This window comes from Dermacentor andersoni, chromosome 7 (assembly GCF_023375885.2).
Source record: "Dermacentor andersoni chromosome 7, qqDerAnde1_hic_scaffold, whole genome shotgun sequence".
Classification (NCBI taxonomy): domain Eukaryota; kingdom Metazoa; phylum Arthropoda; class Arachnida; order Ixodida; family Ixodidae; genus Dermacentor; species Dermacentor andersoni.
Window position 1 is genome coordinate 112448689 of NC_092820.1, and position 25363 is coordinate 112474051.

The following is a 25363-nucleotide window of genomic DNA, read 5'->3' on the forward strand; positions in this document are numbered from 1 at the left end:
CACTCAGAGAAGCCTACGAGAAGGTAGATCAGAAGTAGCAGCCAACGTTGCCTCTGGTCCTCTTGTACTGCACAAAGTTGAAAAAACAACTCGCTGCTGCCTGTACAGACTCGCCGACAGTTGCGGCTTTCAGACAGGAACACAATTTCTGCAAAGCGAATTGCACCTGAACGAAAAACGTCTGGGAAGAAGAACGCATCAAACAATAAAACTAAAGGTGAGGCACAGCCAGAGCATAGGATCGATCCCCGTATCCAAGCGCTCGAAACAGAAAATAGGCAACTTAGACGCAAGCTCACAGAGCTTAAGGAAATCTTTAACAGCATGAAAAGAAAACTCATAAACCGGCACGAGATTAGCAACAGTAAACTAGATCCGTTAGCCGGTCAGTCGAAACGCAAGGCGCTCAACCCGGAACCATTTAGCGACACGGCGGAGGAAGAAGAGCGTGACATAAACGAGGTCAGTGAGACCCCGTCTACCGCCTCGGCTTCCCCCGTCAAAAACGAGGGTAAATTGGAAAAGACCCAGAGTGGTATTATGAAAATGCTCTCCGCCATAGAGTTGAGAGCAACGCAGCTAAAAAGACCTAGGGCTCAGCCCAAAACTAGACAAACAACACATACGGCACCGCTCCCAACCTAATCAAATCCCGACCGGGGCGCCAAACGTTTCTAAAGATTTCACAGTAAACAAGATCGCGATCACAAATAAGAATACCGATAAAATTTGGCAGTGGAACTGCGCTAGCTTCCAGTGGCGCGAGGCTCCGTTAGGTCAGCTCGTCAGACAAGGCACAAGTCATCTTACTGCAGGAGACGCTCGTGGAGAAAAAGATCACTCGGTCGGGGTGTCGCGCAGTAGCGCACAAAGGCGAAACGGGGACAGGCATTGCCGCCTTAGTTAAAAAGAGCGTCTCCTTTGTGGAGCACGCCGTTCCAACATATCGGAGTGGACTAGAAGTACAACTAATCGAGCTCGCGCCCAGTAGATCGAGCAACGCGAATGTCTTTATTCCTAACGTCTGCAGTTCGCCTGCAGAAAGGAACCGAGGCGTTAATGCACTATTCCATTCCGCAATCAGGGCAGCCAGAAACGCACCCCTCTTAATTGCGGAGGACTTCAACGCTCCGAACACTGAATGGGTATACGGCCTTAACAGCAAGAAGGGCACACACTTAGCCGGATGTGCAGCCGATTTTAACCTCACGCTTGTTAGGGATCCTAGGTTTCGCACTGGAAGGGGTAGTTCGGTCAGTCGATACACAACGCCAGACCTCGCATTCTTCCAAAATATCGAGGGCACGTGGGATAATCTAAAGAAGGACTCGGGTAGTGACCCCTACGTTCTCCAAATCGCGGTGCAGGTCAAACCGAAACCTCCGGTCAAATACGAATACGTCGAATGAGATCTGTTCCGGCAAATTCGATCCGAAACGGCCCCTTCAAGCAAATTCTTCGAAGATCTAATTGCCAATCTCAAACAGGCCGTCAAAAACGCGACCAATGAAATCAGCGCACAACTTGAAGTTCCCAAAATGGACTCGCGGTTAGCGCATCTCCTGGAGGCTAAACACGCTTTTGGGGAGAGGTAGAAAATGCAGAAATTAAATCTCCGACTACGAGCAAAACTAACGTCACTAAACAAGGAAATAGAGTGGTATTCAAGACAACTGGCCCTGCAACAGTGGGACGAGACATGCAAAGAAAACGATGGTCGCATGAGAAGAGGTAGTAAGTGGAATCTGCTTAAAAGCCTCCTCAACGACAAACATTCCAGGAATGCGTTAAATCTCGCCGTCGATAGACTCATACATAAACGGGTCACCTCGGGCCTCACAAACGAAATAATTGTCAACGACCTGGCACGAAGTTACCTACCCGTCAAGGAAGGTGACTCGCAAGGCATAAATGCGAGAGCGGGTTACACGGGGCTAGACAGGCCATAATTAGATTAAACTTTTACAATTTCACAAATCCGACACGTACTCTTCAACTTAAATGGAAGATCGGCCCCGGGGCCAGACGGAGTCAACAAGCTCCTCCAGAACCTGGACGACAAGGCCATCGAAATCCTAACGGCAGAGATAAACGAGGTGTGGAGCTTGGGGCAGGTCCCATCGGAAGGCGCACGGCCAAGTTGATGCTCATCCCCAAACCGGTGAAATATCCGCCCATAGATAACCTGCGTCCCATCTCTCTAACATCGTGCATTTGCAAAGTGGCCGAACATGCCGTACACAATCGAATCGTCGAACACATAGAAAACCACTAACTATTTAGACATAATCTAATGGGTTTTAGAAAGGGACTCGCCACACAGGACGCAATCCTCCTCCTGAAAAGATCCATATTCGACAACGAGACGCGGGACGTACGAGGTATCATTGTACTCGACCTCGCTAAGGCCTTTGATAATGTGCCTCAAATTTCCTATCTCAACCTAGGGCGGAAATTCTTTAATTTCCCTCTCTCGTTCAAAGGAAAGCGTCCCTTCGACTGGGCACGATTTCGGGTGGTCCTTACGAACTGGGCAGCTGCAGAACCCCTCAGGGCTCGGTCCTTTCCCCGCTACTATTTAACATCGCCATGCATAAACTCTCCGAGAGGGTGGCCACGCTTCCAAAAATAATCCACGCAATCTATGCAGACGATATCACAATGTGGTCCCCGGGGGGATCTCTTGCCGATCTAGAGCAATCTCTCTAGGCAGCCATAGATGTAACGGAAGAATTTCTTACATGCAGGGGTCTCAAGCTGTCACCGACCAAATCCGAACTCCTCCTCTACAGACAGTCGAGGCAGGGCGTTAGGAATCTCGAGCCTCTGGACACGCTGCCAGTCGAAATAACGACTCGAGAAGGACACCCCATTCCGAGGGTGAGCTCAAAATTTTTGGACATTTAATCAACGCCAAAGGCTGTGATGCAGAAGCTCTAAACAAGTTAGGAGCGCAGGCGAAAAATATACTAAGACTAATCATTAGAACCACAAGCAAAAGGGGGAACTCTAGGAGGACAACCTACTCAGGATCTTCCAAGCTTTCTTCATCAGTCATATTACTTACACGACACCGTACCTCAAATGGAGCAAAATCTAACAGAACAAGCTGGACACGCTCATCTGGTCCGGCGTCACAAGAATACTCGGTATTTCACAGTCCGCTAGTAAGGTAAAACTACTTGAGCTCGGAATTCACAATACCACAGACGAATTAATAGAAGCACAGTTTATTTCACAGGTCTCCAGGCTTTCGTCAACTAAGCCGGAAATTAAGATTCTTGATCAGGTTGGTATACTCCCTATACAGGCACCGCTCGACAGACACCCCCGTCTAAATTAGCCCGGAAAGGTATACAGGTTGAGCCCGCACCGAGCAACATCCACCCAATATATAACGGAGGACGCTGAAGAGCGCAGGCTAGAACCATCCTTCAACGAATCGATCCTTACGGGGCAGATGCATTCTTCGTCGCCGCCGCCAAATATGACAGCGAAGACAGGTTTGAAATCTCGGTCATTGACGCGCGCGGAACACTTATCAGTGCCGCGTCAATCTACACCAAACACGCGAACGAGGCGGAGAAAACCGCGATAGGCTTGGCTCTTCAAGCCGCAAAAGGCCCGACAACCATTTACTCCGACTCGCGCAAGGCGGTCAGGGCTTCCTCGTCCGCTCTAGTTTCTAAACACGCTGCCGGTATCGTCAACAGATCCTTTCGTATTACTACGGGCGAAGAAACTGCAACTCATACCAAAGCGTGGTTCGCGACCCACGTGAACGATGTAACTGACCAAGTGGGTTGCAACCCTAACGAGCTCGACCAACTGACTGGCGCGTGAATGCACGAACCGCGCCCGAGCTAACAGTCCTTTCCCACAGGATTGCCCCTTCAAAGATCCTCTTACCAGCTTTCACGAAATTACGTCGCATTACAGACACCGCAGGAGGAAATTCCCTCCCCCCAGCCCCAAACGGAACAGGGCTCGGGCCATCACTTTCAGGCTCTTACAGACCAGATCCTACCTCACCGCCAGAGTGCTTAGAAGGATAGACCCCAACTTCCCGCAGTCATGCTCCAAATACGGTCACGCACGCTGCTCCTTCGACCACATGCTCTGACTGTGCCCGCACAACGCGGGCTCCGACCTTCAATACAAGTCCAAGTGGGACGTCTTGCTGAAGAGCTCGGATTTCACGAACCAACTGCAGACCGTGCAGAGGGCCCGCAACGTCGCGGAGAGTCACCACCTCCCTGACCTGTCGTGGGCGGAGCCCCGAACTTGATTGGGGAGCTTTTGGTTCCCCCCAATCAAGTTCCTCAGGACGCTCTAATAAAGTTCCTGTTCCTGTCACAATAAAGTTCCTGTCACCTCAAAGAAGCACAGACTGTTGCATAGCTTCTGTGTCCGCCATTGAAACAGAATAGTGCACAGCATATATTGATGTCAGGGGAAAGGTGTTCAATATGCCCCCACCTTCTACACCCACTCAAAGCGTTGACTGTGCCTCCACATTGCGAAAGAAACCAACATGGAGCTTGAAGGACGAATTTCAAGTGTCGCACAAGACGTTGGATAGCCAAAACAAAATGACAAGTCAGGCAGGTAGCTGCATAACGATGGCATTGAAGAGATGGTAAATTTTCTTGAAGAGTGGAAGACTCACAGCAAAAACTTCCCGAGCTTGTCTTCCCTTGGTAAATGTATTCTTTGAATACCAGCCACAAGGGCAAGCAGCGAAGAAAATTCAATGCAGCCGGCCATATTTTGCAAACGTGGAAGACATGTCTCAAGGCAGAATGATTGGAAAATATTTTGTTCCAGCTCGAAAACATGTAGACTTTTGGCAGCAGTGAAAATGTGCCGCCTGCGTTGTCTAGTCTGATTTTATTTTATTGCAAAAAGAAAAATTAACTAATTTCATTGCTTTATTAATCTACTGAACTAAATCATTAACGCTACAGCAAATATATTGCCGAATAAATATTCACAAATTCAGGTATTCATTCCTTCGCCACGGTACAGCTCACTGCTGGCTTTCATTTAATTTCTTCATTCCTTGTTCAAGTGAGTTCAGTAATATGCCGTAGTTTATCGAATTATTAGCGGGGCGTCCCACCGAACACGAACTAAAATTTGTATCCAAAACGAAAGCTTTGCAAGTGCTGAACCCAAGCCGTTTTATAACTGCGCGAACAAACAACCAAAGAGAGAGAGCACGCAAGGAGAGGCGCAGTCCTTGCGTGCTCTCACTCTGTAGTCGTTTGTTTGCGCTGTTATAAAACTGTTTCGTAATAAGCACCAACCTGCCCAACAAGAAGTTCTTCTAATCTACATAGGAACCCAGACCCCTGCCGATATTTAGAACGTACTAAAACGCACTAGAACAAAAAAAGCGCAATCATAATAATGGTCCCGGGTACGCTAAGCTGAGATAGATATTCACATAAGGAATACATGATTCAAATGCAAATAATTTATGCCAGAACGTCCTCCACCTGATATTTGTTTCACTAACGCTCCCATTCAGCCATGCTGTCAACACAACCACTGGCTAATGGGACACTCTAAAGCTACATTAATCACTCTTACCCCACCAGTGAGTACCAGTTTCACAGTCATGTGGTGTGATATCCGCATGTCAATACTGTGAATACCGGAAGGCGGTGGGTCGAAACATTGCGGATATACGACGGAGTCTCCCCAACCTGGGGTATGATGCCTGGCGTGTTTATATCGAAGACGCTAATGAACACCCGCAAGGGTTTGACTCAACCGCCGGTGGTACTGCGGGCCTGTGTGAGGGGCTGCATCCAGACACTGGATTAGCTGTCCGGGAGAAGTTTGCAACAACGTACCATTCCTTTTTCTTGTGAATATATTTTTTTGGCCTGCACAACCAATCGTCATTGATTATACAGAACCACTCGAACAAAACAATTCGATATCAAACCGTTAAGCTTAAACACAACTTTAAGGCCGTAGACTGACAACATCTGGGGGCAACCGCAGGGCGCTGCGATTAAAACATTTATTCTTTATATATACCGGGCGTTTCTGCGAATACAGTCAAAACATTCCTCACGACAAAGGACTAAAGACAAGATTTTCAATTAGAATAAACTGCATTATCGCGAACGACAGACGGCAGAAAACAGATTATATGTTCTGTCTGCCTAGTCAGTTTAATACAATAATACCATAGTTATTTAGCATAGTTACGTGGCTAGTGACATTGCAAAGTTTGTAGCTAGTGACAAGGTGATCAGACATGAATATTTAAATTGCTTGAAATGTTCTTCTCCGAGGTCCTGCCGCACGAGACCGTCTCACTTTTGCGCGGGGAAACTGAAACTAAGCGCTTGAGTCGCGCAAGAAAGCGCATGCACAAGAAGAGTAACTTGTTGACGCCTTCTGGCGTCTCCCTGTCAGCCGCCAAGCAAACCGAGCCATGTTTTTGGCGCTGTAGAATGTACTAAACGCCGCGTTTTCCACACACACAATATAATAAGCAACCATGAACACATAGGTGCAACCTTTGCAAGCACTTACCTCCTTTCTTGCTTTTATTTTCTGTGAATGTTTGTTTTCAGTAAGGGCACCAAAATAGTTGAAATGTAAGCCTCATCATTACTATTGTGAAAATCACCGCTTCCTTTGCACATTTACTGAACACTAATCTTTTTTTTTCCTTTTGCTTCTTGTGAGAACTTGATTACAGGAACTTTAGAAATAAAGTCCCCAATCAGCGCTGCGTACTCAAAAGCCCAAGTTCACTACAAAATCCCAAGCCTAAGTACGCGTTTTGCACTATATTGTATTTTATTTGCATTATTTTGTACGCCTGGCCCACGGCATATACAAATTTTTGGTGCAGTATTTTTAAAACATTCCCCTAACGCCAGCATCTGGCTGTGCGCCCGCAAGCAATGGGCGCGGAAATGGCAGACGCTGCTGCAGACAACATTTTTCTTTCCGCCCTGAACACGGCGCTCTCCAATGGCTGTTTGTATCTTTTCCAGCTTCAGTTCTATAAATGACCACTTTGGAAAGACAACGAATGCAGTATATTTAATGCATCTGCTATATCACCACCTGATGTGGCAGCCCAGCGCCTATGAAGTTGCGATGCTAAGCTCGAGGCCGCTGATTCGAGCACGAACTCCGCATGTTGATGGGGGCAGAGTGCGAAAACGCTCGCGTGTACTTAAATTTAGGCGCAAGTTTGGCAGGTAATATCCCAGAATTTCATTTCTTATGGTCCAGGAGAGCTTTCATGGTGATGCCTTTGAAGACGTCCAAGATTGGCTAGACCAGTTCGAGCACGTCGCCCAGTACAACCATAAGACCAGCTCGGCGGACAAACTCTCAAGTGTCTATTTCTGTTTGAAGGACAATGCTCGTACGTGGTACGTAAACCGGAAGAGGAGCTTTGCCACGTGGGACAACTTCCGCGCACAGCTGCTGGATACCTTTTCAAGCATCCACAGGAGGAAAAACGCGCAGCGTCTCCTTGAAATCCGCGTTCAAAAACCAAATGAGAGTGTTACTATGTTCTCCGAAGACATGGCCCGTCTTTTCCGTAGGGCAGACCCAGACATGCCAGAGGAAAGAAAGCTGCGATATCTCTTGCGAGGATTGAAGGAGCAACTGTTCGCCGGCCTTGTGAGAAATCCACCGACCATAGTGGCACAGTTCACAAAAGAGGCTACAGCCATTGATCGGGCCCTGCATCAACGATACCGCCAGCATGATATCAGCAACTCGGCGGCGAACACTTCCGTACTGGCTGCGAGTAACGACATGTGTCTGCGTGAAGTTGTCCGAGAGGTGGTGCGAGAAGAGCTTCGGCAGCTCGGCTTTCTTGTTGCGCCTACGGAACCGACGCCAGCGTTATCTTTTGTTGCTGATCTGGTCCGGGAGGAAGTCCGGCAAGCTTTTTCAGCGCCAGACTGTGGGAACATTCCGCGGCGCCTTACTTATGCGGAGGCGATTCGCCGTCCAATCAACGCAACCTCAACGCCGTTGACACCCATAACTACAATACCCCCTACGCCACAAACAGAGCCGACATCATCACCCTCGTCGACTCTACCGACCCCGCCGATCATGCCAGCACAAACAATGCCGTATTTTCGACATGCGCACGCCACTCCTTGGCTCCATGGAGAGTTACCGCCGAACTATCAGCGCCGGAAAACCGATTTGTGGCGCACCGTCGACCGTCGACCAGTGTGCTACCATTGTGGCGAAGCTGGACACGTCTATAGAGTTTGCCACAAATGGAAAAATTATCGTGTCGCTCAACATCCAAGCTTTCCTGCCAACTATGCTTATTCTCCGTACGACGGTCGACGCGCTTACAACGACGCTCCTGTGAACAGTCAGCCTCAATATACGACGACGCCCCGACCACGTTCTCCTTCTCCATCTCCTGCGCGCTACAATTCACCGACTCGTCGCAGTTTTGCCGACGTCACTAGGGGCAGATCCCCTAGCCCTCGACGGGGAAAGTAGCCGCAGCGACCTCCGGGGGTGAGGTTGCCAATACTCTAACTTCTCCACATCCCCCGTTATCGACGAACGACGACGTGAAGACTACGATGACGAAAAAGATGCCCAGTACAACGACAAATACGACGAATACGACGAATACGACGGATACAAGTACGAAAGACGTAACACATCGTCAGCGCCGAGCTCATCGTTCGCATTGACGGCCACGAAGTAGCCACTCTGGTTGACACTGGCTCCCATTTTTTTCAATCATAAGCTTACAGGTCGCCGACAAATTAAGGAAGGTGAAGACACCATGGCACGAGCCCACATACGAACCACTGGACGTCAGTTGATGACGCCTGTCGGGAAATGCACGGCCCGACTCTTAATCGCCGGTTCAACCTTCGTCGCCACCCTCGTCATCCTTACTGAGTGTTGTAAAGAACTTATATTGGGCATGGATTTCCTGCTTGAGTACGGCGCCGTGATTAACATCCCTGACAGAAGCGTCACATTTGCCACGAGCTCGGATAATGTCACCCATGAGAAGCAACAACAACCTCGCTTACGTATTGCCGCGGACGACGTCATACTTTTGCCGCGGAGTTGCTCTCTCGTACAGGTGCGCTGTGACAGCCTGCAGAATGGTGCTGGAGTAGCTGAACACATCAGTGCGCTAGCACTGAATTGCGGTGTCTCCATTGCCAGAGCACCTATCAATGTAATCGACGGAAGCGCCGAACTCTTGCTGACGAATTTTAGTAAGGAGCGCCGACACATCGCTAGAGGCACTGCTGTCGCCTATTTCGACGAAGTGACACAAATACAAGGACCCTACAGCGTAAAACTATTCCAATGTGTTTATATTCCAATCCCCTTACGTCGAATTTGCGTGACCACCGACGCAAGCACCGGGCGGTCACCCGCAGGGTTGTCTGAACAGTTCAGACCAATTAAACGCACTCCTCGTTCACAGGAGGTCACTTTTGTTTGCTTGAAAAACGAATAACGTTGCCTACACTGAGCCGCTTGTCGTATCTAATTGGCTGACAAGAGGCGAGGAGAATGCTAAAGTGGAGAGGGATTCGCTGGGGCAGAGCCAGTGCACTGAAAATCGATAACCGGGTGAAGAGGGTGGTGCCGGCGTCTGCGATTGGTCGGCTTTCCCTAACTTAGCTTGTGGTGGCTGGTCGAAAATCGCGGCGGCATGCAACGGAAGCTTAAGAATGGCGCTAAAACTGACCCTCAGCAAACAAGAGGTGTCAGAATGAGGTGGTAAATGTGTCGAAAGTGCTCGAAAACGTTACACGGGCACGCAAGAAGTTTTATTATACGCAAATACACCCATGCTCTCCGGCAGGTGCAAGTAGCCAGCGTCTGAGTGATCGGCGGCAGCCATCTTTCACTCCTTTCGGAACGGGGCAGCCTGCGGCTATTCCGAAGAAAATTCAGTTTTGTTCGGCATATTAATGCATCTTTATCGCGTACACGTCACTTTGACGCGGTGAGTTTTTGCGGTTTTGTGACGTCGCGTGACAGGCAGGTGAAGTGGGTGCAGCCCGAAAACTTTTTACCAATAGCCGAGGGCTAATGGCGAAAAGGGGTCGAATCACAAATAACAGTTTTTTCTTTTTTCTGTCAACTCATTCATTATCAGTGTGTACGCATCATATCAGATGGGGAGGTATCGCGGTTTTCGTGACGTCGCGTGACAGACAGGTGAAGTGAGGGTGGTCGAAAAAAGTTTTGACCATTCGTGGAGGGCTGATAGCAGAATTGGAATAGAAAAGTTTGGAATAGTTTTACGTTATAGCGCCCCAAGACTGCCACTTAGCGCAGGAGTCGGCCTCTACAATCCACGCAGTTACGCCTATTGTAGACGTTAATCCGACGTTAACAGCCATTGAGCGGTACCGTCTCCTTGAGCTCATCAATCAGTACCAGGGCTGTTTCTCCTCTGCGTCCAGAGTTGGTCAAACGCCCCTTACCAAACACCGCATCATTACTGATGTCGACCCCAGACCCATCCGACAAGACCCTTATCGTGTGACCCCAAAGGAACGCGAAGCAATACAAAAACAAGTGAAGACGGTGCTGGAAGATGGCGTTATTCGACCATCTAATAGTCCTTGGGCATCACCTGTAGTTTTAGTGAAGAAGAAGGACGGTAGCCTGCGCTTCTGCGTCGACTATCGGAAGCTCAATCAGGTCACAAAAAAGGACGTTTATCCACTGCCACGTATTGATGATTCCTTGGAGAGGTTGCGAAACGCGTGCTACTTTTCCTCAATGGACTTCAAAAGCGGTTATTGGCAGATTGAAGTGGATGAGAGAGACCATGAGACAACAGCCTTTGTGACGCCTGACGGACTTTATGCATTTCAGATACTTCCTTTTGGTTTGTGTTCGGCGCCAGCAACACTTGAGCGTCTAATGGACACTGGTCTCCGCACTCAAATAGCAAACATGCCTGGTGTACTTGGATGACGTGATTGTCTTTTCCGCACCGTTCGACGAACACTTACGAAGGCTGAAAACTGTTTTTGAAGCCGGTCTCACTTTGAAGCCTGAGAAGTGCCATTTTGGTTTTCACGAGCTCCAGTTCCTCTGTCACGTCGTCAGTAGCCAAGGAGTCCGACCTGATCCGGATAAAATTGCCGCCGTCGCTAATTTCCCGATTCCATCAGACAAAAAAAGCCGTGCGATGTTTTCTGGGGCTCTGTGCATATTATCGGCGATTTATTGCGAATTTCTCGCGCATCGCATGGCCGTTAACACAACTCACCCGAGAAGATATGCCTTTTACTTGGGGTGAAGACCAGCAGCGGGCATTCCACGAGCTCCGGAAACGCATGCAATCGCCTCCCGTATTAGCACACTTCCATGAGGAAGCCCCGACGACATTGCATACAGACGCTAGTAATGTCGGTCTAGGGGCGGTGCTAGTACAATGGCAGGGCGACAGCGAAAAAGTGATTGTTTACGCCAGTAGGACACTATCCCGAGCCGCGGCTAACTACTCCACCACTGAAAAAGAATGCCTCGCAATGGTATGGGCAGTTCTGAAATTTAGTCCGTATTTGTATGGTCGGTGTTTCACCGTCGTTAGCGATCACCATTCCCTCTGCTGGCTCATTAATTTGAAAGACGCTTCGGGCCGGCTCGCACGCTGGAGTCTTCGACTCCAAGAGTTCGACTTCGTTGTTGCATACAAGTCGGGAAAACGGCACGCAGACGCCGACTTTCTTTCTCGGTCTCCTGTTGAGCCGGCAGCACAAGACGATGACGACACGGTCTTTCTGGGACTCGTGGATACTGCCGATCTTGCACGCCAGCAGCGGGATGACACTGAATCGCTGCCGCTTATTGATTACATCGAAGGACGAACCAACAGCGTGCCGAGGCTCTTTGCAAGAGGGCTGGCATCGCACTGCTTGCGTCGCAACGTCCTCTACAAGAAGAACTTCTCGCCTAGTGGCAGCAACTACTTGCTTGTTGCCCCATCATCGCTTCGACGTGAAATCTTACACGCCTGCCACAACGAGCCGACTGCTGGGCACTTTGGCTACACTCGCACATTGGCACGGATTCGGCAGAATTACTACTGACCGAGACTTACCGCGGTCGTTAAACGTTACGTTCAGACATGTCTGCATTGCCAACGTCGCAAATCGCCATCCGTCAAACCAGCCGGCTTACTGCACCCTGTTGACGTACCGGCCACACCATTTGCACAAGTAGGCATGGACTTTCTGGGCCCCTTCCCAACGTCTACTACTGGTAATGGGTGGATAATCGTCGCCCCGGGTTATCTCACTAGATATGCCGAGACAGGTGCTCTGCAACGGGCAACAGCAGATGAAGCGGCACTAGTATTTCTGGAATCTGTTGCTTTAAGGCATGGCGCTCCCGCAGTAGTTGTCACAGACAGAGGTTCTGCGTTCATGGCCCAGTTTTTAGATATCGTTCTACGTCTAAGTGGTACCGCCCACCGGAAGACAAAGGCGTATCATCCTCAAACAAACGGACTGACAGAACGACTCAATAGGACACTGGTTAATATGATAAGCATGCACATAGATGTAGGGCATAAAAACTGGGACGAGGTTTCACCTTATGTCACCTTCGCGTACAATACGGCTCGTCAAGTGACCACTCGCAAGACACCCTTCAGTCTCGTATACGGCCGGGAGGATACAACATTAGGCCCAATGCTCCCTCATGAATTTGACAAGAATGATACGGGTGCTGAAGAGATAACGCAACGAGCAGAGGCAGCTAGGCAGCTTCCGCGTCTGCGAATCCACGAACAGGACTGTGACGCCAGACGCTACAATCTTCGGCACAAAGCCGTAACATACAACATCGGCGACAAAGTGTGGGTCTGGACACCAATTCGACCGCATGGGCTCTCTAAAAAGCTCCTGCGCAAATACTTCGGGCCCTACATAGTTCTCCGACTCCTCAGTGACGTCAACTACGAAGTCGTTGCAGACAGCTCTCACTGATAAAAGCGCCGATGGCATTTACCCGAGGTCGTTCACGTGCTTCGTATAAAGCCGTACTATGAGGACTGACAAGACTGCGCAGTTTTTTACCGCTGCTTTCCAAGCCTCCATTATCGGGACGATGATCTTTCTAAAGGGGGAGCAAATGACACAACTATATTCGGCACAACCATAATGCCGCGGGTATGCGCCAATGGGGACGACGCTGAAGTAGCGCGGGTTTTTAGGTGAAGCGGGGAAAACGAAGAAGAGGTTGTTGTTTTGCCTCGGACGACTGATAAAGTGCATTTATTGGCGGTTCTACTCCGCATCCTCGTCGATCCCACGTCGTTACAATATATATATATGTATATATATATTCCTTCATCCTATACGACGGTAGGGTCAGTTCTCGCGCATTTTAAGTATACTGCCATGTGGTGAACGGGTGCCGGGAGGTCCTTACGCTGCATCAAAGTAGATTTTTGCTTTGCGCACCCTTTTCACGGCTACTCTGTACCTTTGAGAGATGTAAACATATCATTACAAGACCAGCACAAAGTATTATTCGATATTCAAATACACGATTACAGTGGACATGGAAGAAAATAAGGAGAGATCAGGGATAGAAGCTGTCATTTAAAGCGCCACAACTCCTTCTTACATTTCAAAACAGGCGATATAGCAAATGAAGTTGAACATTTATATACCGTTCTAGTACGTAAAGCCTGCTTGGAAACGTACCAATTTTTCTCGGGCTGGCCTTCGTGGCTGGGAATTTTACACAGCAGTATCGCCGGTTGCACTTGTTATATTTAGCACCTCCGTAATTTCGACGCCTGTCCATGAAGTGCACGCCATTGCAGTGTCGCAAGACGTATACGAAAAAAAAAAGGCGGCAAGGCGAATTAACAGAGCGAAACGGAGCGAAAGTGCAGTGCGCGTGAAGTAATAGGCGTCGAGCCGGACGAGCCGCAGAGCCACCTTCCCAGTACTGTCGCATCGTTACGGCAGACGGCGGCAGAGAAGCCGCAGACTCGACTGTACAGAGCCTATACATGCCCACGTGTAAGAAAGAGTGCTTGATAGTACTAACTCATTGCAGAGGACGAAATCGCACGTTGTATATATTCTGGTATGGCCTGTTCAGATCTGTGTCGCGACTCTGCTGGGTGCATAGAACCTATCGAAGCTATGCCTATGAGCTATGTGATGAATCTCCTATTCATTTTAACAGCGTTATGCAACAAGACCCTAATGAATACTATTTTTTATTGAGTTTTCATGTTCGCTATATTCGTGATGTTCTTGTCGCATTCGGCTATTTGTAGCAAGTCGATGAAAGTGCCTCCGGGGGCGCAGAGAGATGTATGCTTGCTAGCGACGCTGCATGCCTTCGGAAACTAATTTTGACGCTCATAAAGAGCGGCACGGGTTGTTATTCGTTCCGAGATCGTAGAGTGGCGTCCTCTCGCGGGTGACGTGAGAGGCGCCCCCAGCCAATGAGCGCTTCAGCAGCAGACGAAATGGACATGTGCACTAGGTGGATACTTAGAGAATGCACTCCCTGTTATCGTGCTTCGATTCAAAATTTGGGTAGACTCTAATATAGTCGCCCGGTGCGATGTTTTATGACTGAGTCACGAGATTTTGTTCCTGCCCGCGAGGGCTGTGGTTAATGATCATAGTTTTATAAACAATGAAATTCTGTGATTTTACGTTGCGAAACCACCATATGATTATGAGGCATGCCGTAATGGAGGACTCCGGATTTATTTCGCCCACTTGTGGTTCTTTAATGTGCACTTAATTTTAAGTATATGCGAGCGACCTCGAGCTTCGCAGCGTAGCGCCATCGCCGCTGGGCTACCACACGATGAGGTGATCGATATAGCAGATACTATAAATGTGCAGCATTCGTTCTCTTTCATATGCTGTCATTTATAGAACTAAAGCAAGAAAAAAATACAGACAGTGTTTGGAGAGCGCCGTGCTACGTGAGTCACACTCGGAGCACGAGAAAACGCATGAAAATGAAAGTTATATAATCTGAGCGTAGCAGAGGACAAAGGCGGGTACGCCTACTGATGTCACCGGATGGATGGATGGATGTTATGGGCGTCCCCTTTGGAACGGGGCGGTGGGTTGCGCCACCAAGCTCTTGCTATTATACTGCCTAATGTCCTACCTACACTCTTAAGCCAACAGACACCCTTTGGGGTGTATATTTGCCACACAACAATATTCGTCATCTGTCTTGCTTGCGTTTCCTTCCTTGAAAACGGTGCGCTCGCTACTTTCGTGTCGAGAATGCTCTGTCATGTTGATAACGGGCATGCCATCCGTCACTTCGAACTACCGGGCTCACTGCGTTAAAGAAAAGAAATGCGGACAAGATAGATGACGATTATTGTTGTGTGGAAAAAGGGTGTAATTTTGCTAAAGAGTGTAGGTTAAAAAAGAATAAAAAAACCACTATGAATTCCGACAACCAAATTTTCTGCCCCCCTATTGTGATCTTTCCTTTTGTACGTCGCCGTCTTTGTCGTTTCCCTACTTTTCTTCCACCAATCTTCCTTTCCCCTCTTACGCCGGAAAGACCTTTCTAAAGTACCTTTAACCAATTTTGATGTTCGTATTAAACATTCAATGAAAATTACAACAAAGTGGGCGCTAAGTACTTTCAAAGTATGCAGTGCTACGTTTTCATGACTGCTCGTTATATTGCACATTACTGTGGGTGTAAAACATGCGGCGCGTAGCACCGTTACAGCCCCATAAAGATGGCTCGGTTTGCGTGGCGGCAGACCGGGAGACGCCGCAAGACGTCAACAATTGACTTTTTGCGTGAACATGCTTTGTTGCGCTCCTCAAGCACCCAGTTTGAGTTTCCCAGCGCAAAAGTGAGACAATTTTTCGTGAGGGCAGGACCTAGGAGAAGGACATTTCGCGCAGTTTGAAAATTCATCTCAGATCACCTCGTCCCTATCTGCCAACTCTGCACAGTCAGCAGCCACGTACCTGCGCTGTATATCTATAGTATTATTTTATTTGACTAATCAGCCAGACAATCAGAACAGATAACCTGCTTTTGAACAGACAATGTCTGCTGTTCCCGATAATCCAGTTTTCTTAAAAATAAATATATTGCCTTCAGTTGCTTGCTTTCAGGAATTTTTTGCAATCATCGCAGAAACACCCGGTATGTAATTGTTATTCACTTGTTCGTACTGTTCTAATACACAACTGCGTGTCGTTAATATATTTCTGTAATTTTTAGGCTGTGAACCCGGCTGGCGTTGTTTTTTCAACCTTGATGTAGTCGCTTCCTTCGCACTTTTTCTATGTGCACTTTGTTCTATGCCCCTTCACTCAATGCCCCATGAAGGGCCTTGCAAGGTATTTTACAAATTAACAAATATAAAAAACAGTAGTTTTGATCGCAGAGCTGTGTGGTCTGCTAGATGTTACCAGTCTACAAGCTTAAAGATCTGTTTAAGCTTAACGGAGTGATGTCGATTTGTTTTGTTCAAGTCGTCCTGTATGATTAATACTAATTGCTTGTATTGGCAAAAAAAAAAAATAATACGTTCGCTAGAAAAAGGAATGGTACGTTGTTGCAAACTTCTCCCGGACAGCTAATCCAGTGTCTGGATGCAGCCCCTCACACAGGCCCGCAGTACCACCGGCGGTTGAGTCGAACCCTTGCGGGGGTTCATTAGCGTCTTCGATATAAACACGCCAGGCATCATACCCCAGGTTGGGGAGACAGCGTCGTTTATCCGCAATGTTTCGACCCACCGCCTTCCAGTATTCACAGTATTGACATGCAGATATCACACCACATGACTGTGAAACTGGTACTCACTTGTGGGTTAAGAGTGATTAATGTAGCTTTAGAGTGTCCTACTAGCCAGTGGCTGTGTTGACAGCATGGCTCGATGGGAACGTAAGTGAAGCGGATATCAGAATCTTTCGGGCCCGCGGACAGCCCGAGACCGAAAGTGCCATGCGTTAGCCTACGAGAGCCTGGCGCGGTTCGGTCCGTGAACCGAACCTATATATATATATATACGGTGAACAGGCGCCGGGTGGTCCTTAAGCTGCATCAAAGTTGCCCTACGTACCATTTTCCTGGCTACTCTGTAACATTGATAGAAATAAACATTTAATTGCCAGAAAAACCCGCACAAAGTATTCTTCGATATTCAATTGCACAATTACAATGGGCAGCGAAGAAAATAGGTAGAGTTCAGGGATAGAAGCTGTCATTTGAAGTGGCACACCTCCGGCTTACTTCAGGAGAGACGATATATGAAAAGAAACTGAACGATTATTTATTTATTTATTTATTTATTTATTTATTTATTTATTTATTTACTTATTCATTTATTTATTTATTTATTTATTTATTTATTGTGACTTCAAGGCTTTACAGCATTGGAGAGGGGAGGGCCACAGAAAGAGCACTTACAAATCTGATGAGAAGCATTTTGCCTAAAACAAACTTAGAAAGAACAGCAAAATGTAACTGAGTGAAAGATAATGGCATGTTGAAAGACGGTACATGGAATAACAAGGTGTCACATAGGTCAATGCACTATGCACGCATACACGCGCCAAAGAACCAAAAAAATGATGAACAAGAAAGAACAAAGTACGTCAAAAGCACCTGTTAAGTTGCTCGCGGAATCGTTCTGGGTTAGCAATACTGACCTTTGAACCTGGAAGGTGGTTCGAGTCACGGCTATTTTTGGGTAGAAATGAATGAGAATATGTTACCGTGTTACCTCGACGAATATGAACTTTGCAATGGTGATCAAGGCGCGAAGATATGCTAGGAGCAGGGTGTACCTAGCGCAATTTAAGTACGTCATTGTGATAATAGATCTTTTGAAAAAGGCAGAGGCGAGATAATTTTCCGCGCATTACAGGTTAGGGAGATTGAGGCTTTTTTTCATGGTAGTTGCGCTTGATGTTCGATGATAGTTCGAAAGTACGAAACGTGCTGAGCGATTTTGAAATGCTTCGAGCTTGTTGATAAGTGTTACTTGGCCGGTGCCTCATAGGAAAAAAGAAAAACACCACAAAGGAGGCAATTGCACGTTGTATATACTGTGGCACGGCTTATTAAGTTCTTTAGCACAACTGTGCTGGGTGGCTGGAACCTATGTAGGGGATGCTTATAAGGTATTTGATTCATTTCCATTTTGATTTAACAACATTATGCAGCGAGAGCATAACGAATACTATCTTCTACTGCGTCGTCGTATTCTCGTATTTTCGTGATGTCCATGTCGCATTTGGCTATTTTCAGCAAGTCGATGAAACTGCTTCCAAGGGCGCTGAGAGATGTACGCGTGCTAGCGAAGCTGCATATCTTCGGAAGCTAATTTTGAAGCTCATAAAGAGCGTCACAGGTTGTTTTCAGCCACGAGATAATTGATGGCGCCCTCTAGTGTGCGACGTCAGAGGGGGATTCCGCACCGCATGCACGCTTGCTACGTGAAGGCAACTTGGCGGTGTCAGCTGACCTGTTCCGCTCAAGTTTTTGAAGTGCGAGTGTTCGGTTATCGCGGCGCACTCACATGTTGTCGACGGTGAGTTGCAGCATTTGGCCTTCAGCTACTGCGTCTGCGCTGTAATAGTGTGTTTGTCTCTCCAGCGCGTGCTGAGCGCTTGGTCGCCCACTCCGTTGGCCAGACATTCCATTTTTTGTTGCTGCCAGTGCGTTAAGCGAATCACGAAAGACGTTTGGTGCCATTCTCAGGAAACGAAGTGGTCGGTGCGGTGCGTTAATGCTTGCACTGCTTTAGCAGCATTGACTCAAGATGCAGTCTGGAATGTCTCATAGAAGGGCGGACAAAATTAGTGGGACAAACCAAGTTACGTCGACTTGTGGTGCTGTGCTGACCTTCAAAATATAATTTCAATTAAGCCTAATTACTTTCATCGTGACACAGCTCGGTCCTGCAACTTGCTCAGCCTAACCTTCTTTTTTTTTTTTTTTTGCTCTTGCCTTGGGTACGGAGAATATTTTCCGGGCTAGGCTGGTCCAGCGGTGAGAACTAGCGCTGTAAAAACAGGTGACAACCTTAGCTTAGATCACCGTTTTCAATATACTTTGTTCTGTAAGAGCGTCATACGTATTTAATACCAAAACAATAAAATTCAGAAGTTCAGGGTGGCTGGTACATGTCAGAATAAGTAGCTGAAGCGCTAAACAGATTACAATAAAGGGAGATGGAAATGTCGACGTACAAAGGCGCAATAAAATGTTCACAGGCGTCCCGGCGTTTCCTTTTTTTTTATAAAAATACTTTTATTTATGTACAGTATTCCGAAAGTCCGTTGCACAGAAATTATCCTACGCTAATTAAACAAACCATACTTTTGCATTAGAAAGCGGTCATGAGATTTGCTTGCAAGAAGATAGTATAAAGCATGCTTGAGGATTTCGAAACATGATAGAACTAATAAAATTATTGTTTCATATATGTAACACTAAGTGACTAGAACTGTCAACGAAATTAAAAATTTGTATTCAGTTAGAATACCAGTGAGCCAACGTGAACTTTAGCCAATGAGCCGTGAGATCATGCTTCAGTGCAAATGATGCGTAGACTGATTTAGTCGCTCGGCACGATGCTTTATGGCTGACTCACGAGATCTTTTTCCCGCCCACGAAGGATATAGTTAATGAAAATTGCTTATTAAAGAAATGAAATTCTGGGATATTACGTGCCAAACTTGCGCCTAATATTTAAGTACGCGCGAGCGTTTTCGCCTTTTGCCCCCATCGACATGCGGAGTTCGTGGTCGAATCAGCGGCCTCGAGCTTAGCAGCGGAACGCCATAGGCACTGGGCTGCTACATCAGGTGGTGACAGAGCAGATACATTAAATATACTGCGTTCGTTGTCTTTCCAATGCTGCCATATATAGAACTAAAGCTGGAAAAGATACAAACAGCCATTGGAGAGCGCCGTGTTCAGGGCGGAGACAAAAATGTCGTCTGCAGCAGCGTCGGCCATTTCCGCGCACATTGCTTGCGGGCGCACAGCCAGATGCTGGCCTTTAGGGGAATGTTTTAAAAATACTACACCAAAAATTTGTATATGCCGTGGGCCAGGCGCACAAAATAATGCAAAGAAAATACCAAATAATGCAAAACGCGTACATGGGCTTTTGAGTACGCAACGCTGACTGGGGACTTTATTTCTAAAGTTCCTGTAATCAAGTTCTCACAAGAAGCAAAAGGAAAAAAGAAGATTAGTGTTCAGTAAAAGTGCAAAGGAAGCGGTGATTTTCACAATAGTAGACGACGAGCCTCACATTTGGACTGTTTTGGTGTCCTTGCTAAAGACAAAAAAAATCACAGAAAATAAAAACAAGAAAGGAGATAAGTACTTTCAAAGGTTGCATCTACGTTTTCGTGGTTGCTTGTTATATTGCATATTACTGTGCATGTAAAAAACGCGGCGTGTAATACATTCTACAGCCCCAAAAACATGGCTCGGTTTGCGTGGCGGCAGACAGGAAGACGACAGAAGACGTTAACAATTGACTTTTTGCGTGCACGTGTTCTGTTACGCTCCTCAAGAACCAAGTTTCACTTTCCCAACGCAAAAGTGAGGCAAGTCCTCACGTGGGCAAGGCCTAGGAGAAATATATTTCGCGCGATTTGAAAAATCATATCGGATCACCTCGTCACTGTCTACGAACTCCGCATAGTCAGCAGCCACGTAACTGTGCTAAATATTTATAGTATTATTTTATTTAACTAATCAGCCAGACAATCAGAACAAATAACCTGTTCTTGAACAGAGAACGTCTGTTGTTCCCGATAATCCAGTTTTCTTAAAAGTAAAAGTTTTGCCTGTATCAACATGGCCCCATGCTTGCGGTAGCCAGAGCACGAGTGCCCGCGATTTATTGAACAGTTGTTTTATAGAGTAAAAGGGGGCAACGCCCCTCAGATGATCATGCCGCGATACACAGAGAAGCGGGACTACGCCCCCTCAGCTTATGATGCATAGCACACGTGTGAGACGCAATACGATACATCCTCTTTCGTTACGAGAAAGAAAAAAAAAATAAAATATTGACACAATGATGTGGGGCTCCCGCACCGCGGGACGGCGCGCGCAACGGCCGGCGCCATGGAAGACGACGAAGCTCGTACGCTTCACGCTCTTCTTCTGGCCCGCCATTAAAGAGAAGCGTACATTTTGTAAGACTCTTCTTCAATCTACGTTACATTTTTCCGGCGGAGGTGCGGGGTACATGCTACCACGCCCAGATCGAACGCCGTCTACAAGCCCAGTACGAAGTCCGGTCGAGCTGACTCCTGTTCACGTACGGACAAGCCGTCGACTTCAGGGACTGCCACCTGAGCACGAGCCTCTAACCAATCGAGTCGGAAAGATGAGTACATCAGTTGCGTCTTCTTCCTCAACGGCACCGACCGAGGTCGTCTTTAACCAACCGCGAATCCCCACATCCTTCCATGGGGACATATTCGAGGATGTTGAGGACTGGCTCGATCACTTTGAGCTTGTCGCAGAATTCAACGGCTGGACTCCAAAGCGCAAGCTACGCAACGCCTACTTTGCCCTCGAGGACTACGCGCGGACATGGTTCGAGAAGCGTGAGGGGGCCTTATCGACATGGGACGAATTCCAACGCCAGCTAATCAGCACGTACGCCAGCCTCGATCGCAATGAGCGAGCTGAATCTGCAATTCAGACGAGAGTACAGCGGCCGAAGGTAAGCGTCGCAATGTTTGTCGAAGATATGTGCCGACTTTTCCGACGCGTGGATCCATCCATGCCGGAAGAAAAGAAGGTCAGGAACCTGATGCGTGGTGTCAAGCAAGAGTTATTCGGTGGCCTAATACGCAACCCATCAAAGACCGTCGCATAGTTTCTCGCGGAAGCCATATCAATGGAAAAGGCACTGCAGCAACGAACAAGGCAGTACAACTGCGACGTGTCGACTCTATCGCGTGACCCTCTCGCTATACCCTTGGACAATACCCACGCCTTGCGGGAGCTCATTAGGCTTGTTGTCCGAGACGGGCTCCAAAAGCTTCAGGTAGCTCCGGTATCGGTACCGCAACTCGCTCTGGCTGAGGTCGTCACGCAGTACAAGTCCCGGAGCGAAGCGAGGCACCACAGCACGAGGTACGGCAGCCACGGCCTCGCATATCATAAGCGGAAGCTGCGCGAAGTTCGTTGTCTCCGACTTTTCACGATGCGCGCGATGGCCGAGACTTTCATGGTGTGCGCGCCGTTGAACAAGCAACTGCCGACTTCAGGACTCGCCGCACGCCATTCATGGCTGAAACACGACTACCCCGCAAGAGCGACGTATGGCGCACTGCAGACCGGAGACCCTTGTGTTTTCATTGCGGTGAAGCCGATCACCTCTACAGGGCCTGTCCTTACCGCCGAGCTGTGCTCCGTGGATTTTCACTGAATGCGCCTTGACCACGCAATGGTGAACGTCCCCTCGAGAGCCTACCTCGCGGACGCCAGGAGCTCGTTTGGCCCACGATTCCGTGACCCCCGGTCACCGTCATCTGCCCGATACAGGTCTTCCAGCCCCGTTTTCACGCCGAGCGCAACAAGGCGTCGCTCACCGAGCCCCGCCTCCCGGGAAAACTGAGTCCAGCGACCTGCGGAGTTGAGGTCGCTGACGTTGCGAACGCTGAAGATCCTCCATTACGACGATCGCGAAATGACGTAATTGAGACGCAGAGAAAGCAGTGTAGTTCGGTGTCAGTATCTTGCGACGTACCAGTTGCCATAGATGACCACGAAGTCACGGCGCCAACCTACATGGGTGCGGACACGTCTGTTATGAGCCAGAATCTCGCGCGCACACTGAACAAAGTTTCGACGCAATCGACCGGAACTCAGATTCGTACTGCAGGAGGGCACCTCATAACTCCAATGAGCCGGTGCACGGCACGAGTCAACATTCGGGGCTTCACGTACATCGGCGACTTCGTCATTCTTCCCGAATGTTCAAAGGGCCTCATACTCGGCATGGATGTCCTTCAGGCGAACGGTGCCATCATCGACCTGCAGGAGTCCAGAGTTAGCTTCGCTACTACGCAAGCCATAGCGAACAGTAATGGCAATGACAGTGACATCGCGCTTCGCGTAGCTGACGATCACGTCACATTGCCACCCAAGAGCAGCGTGCTTATCCTTGTCCGATGCGACATGGAAGACGACGCCGAAGGAATTGCTAAGGCCAACATCCCCCTGCTTCATGAGTGCCACATTTGCATAGCCAGAGGGCTTCTTGAGGTGCGAAATAAGTGTTCAGTAGTTTTGCTAGCAAACTTTAGCAACGAGTATCGGCATGTTCCGCGAGGAACGACAATCGCATTTCTTCGCGAAATCATTGATGTCACTGACATTGCCACATTGGAAATCGCATCGTCTGAGCAATCTGAGTTACCCAACCTAAAAGAACGCATTCACGTTAACGCTGCTCTGCCAGACCATCAGAAAGACCATCTACTGAGTCTCGTGAATAAATTTCCTGACTGTTTTTCAATGTCGTCCAAAGTACGGCGCACTTCCATCACAAAGCACCGCATTATTACGGACGAGTCTGCACGTCCTGTTCGTCAGCATCCTTACAGAGTGTCTCCAGTCGAAAGGGAAGCGATCAAGCATCAGGTGAAAGAGATGCTCAAAAGACTACGTGATCCAGCCTTCCACAAGCCCGTGGGCCTCCCTTGTAGTGTTGGTCTGATAGAAAGATAACACACTACGCGTCTGTTTAAATTACAGGAAATTGAACAGTGTAACCAAGCGCTATGTTTATCCATTGCCCCGCATCGACGACACATTAGATCGTCTACAACATGGCAAGTTTTTTTCTTCGTTGGACCTTAAATCAGGGTATTGGCAAATCGAACTTGATGAACAGGATCGGAAAAAAGCAGCGTTTGTGACACCTCACGAGTTTTATAAGTTCAAAGTTCTCCCCTTCGGTCTCTGTTCCGCACCTGTCACTTTTCAGCGGATGATGGATACCGTGCTTGCTGAACTCAAATGGCAAACCTGCCTCGTATACTTGGACGACGTCCTCGTGTTCTCGAGCACGTTTGACGCACATTTCGCAAGACTCGCGAATGTGCTCGCTGCGATCCGTACTGCCGGCCTCACCATCAAACCTGAAAAGTGCTACTGCGGTTTCCAAGAGCTCAAATTTCTTGGCCAAGTCGTTGGTCCTAAAGGCGTCCGACCAGACCCCGACAAGTTTAGCTGCCATCGCTGAGTTTTCGCCACCCACAGACAAGAAGGCTGTCCAACGCTTCCTAGGTTTGTGCGCATATTATAGGCGCTTTGACGAGGGATTCTCGAGAATCGCTAAGCCTCTGACACGACTTACACGCGACGATGTGCCTTTCATTTGGGCGGACGAGCAGCAGCAGTCGTTCAATGAATTGCGCCAGCGTTTGCAAGCGGCCCCGACGCTTGCTCATTTCGACGAAGACGCTCACACTGAAATCCATACTGACGCCAGTAATACGGGTCTCGGTGCAGTTCTTGTGCAGTGTCAAGCTGCCGCGGAACGCCCCATTGCTTATGCAAGCCGCAGTCTCACCAAGGCTGAGAAGAACTATTCAACCACTGAAAAAGAATGCATAGCGGTTGTGTGGAGCATTGCTAAATTCCGGCTCTACTTGTACGGTAGACCCTCTAAGGCTGTCAGCGATCACCACGCCCTGTGCTGGCTTGCCTACCTCAAGGATCCTTCAGGCAGACTAGCCAGTTGGAGCCTGCGCTTACAAGAGTACGACATAACAGTTGCCTACCAATCTGGGAGGAAGCACAGCGACGCCGAGTGTTTGTCACGTGCACACCTCCCTACGATGTCATCGGATCCTGACCATGACTTGCCATTTGTCGGCGTTATTGACGCCATAAAGATGGCTGAGCACCAGTGCGCTTACCCGCAGCTGCTGCCGCTGATCGAGCACCTTCAAGGAGTTGCAGGTGTTTTACCCCGCTCGCTCGTGCGTGGCGTACCATCGTACCGCTTGCACAACAGCGTCCTTTACAGGAAAAACTGCTGAAGCGGTCCCAATACGTACCTCCTTGTCGTGCCGTCGGCACTGCGCCAAGACATTTTGCAAGCCTGCCATGATGAGCCATGCGCGGGACAGCTGGGATTCGCTAAAACATTGGCAAGAATACGACAGAAGTATTAATAGCCCCGGCTTTATTCTTCTGTGAAACGGTACGTGAAGATCTGCCGCGATTGTCAGCGCCGCAAGAAACCACCAGTTAAACCGGCTGGCTTTCTCCCCCCTGTGGACCCTCCTCAAGCACCGTTCCAACGAATAGG

General features: G+C 48.4%; 1 pseudogene; it reads left to right on the forward strand.

The window, feature by feature from the left end:
- The first annotated feature begins 324 nt into the window (after positions 1 to 324).
- LOC126534700 (uncharacterized) overlaps positions 325 to 25363 on the forward strand; it is a 39864-nt pseudogene continuing 14825 nt past the window's right edge.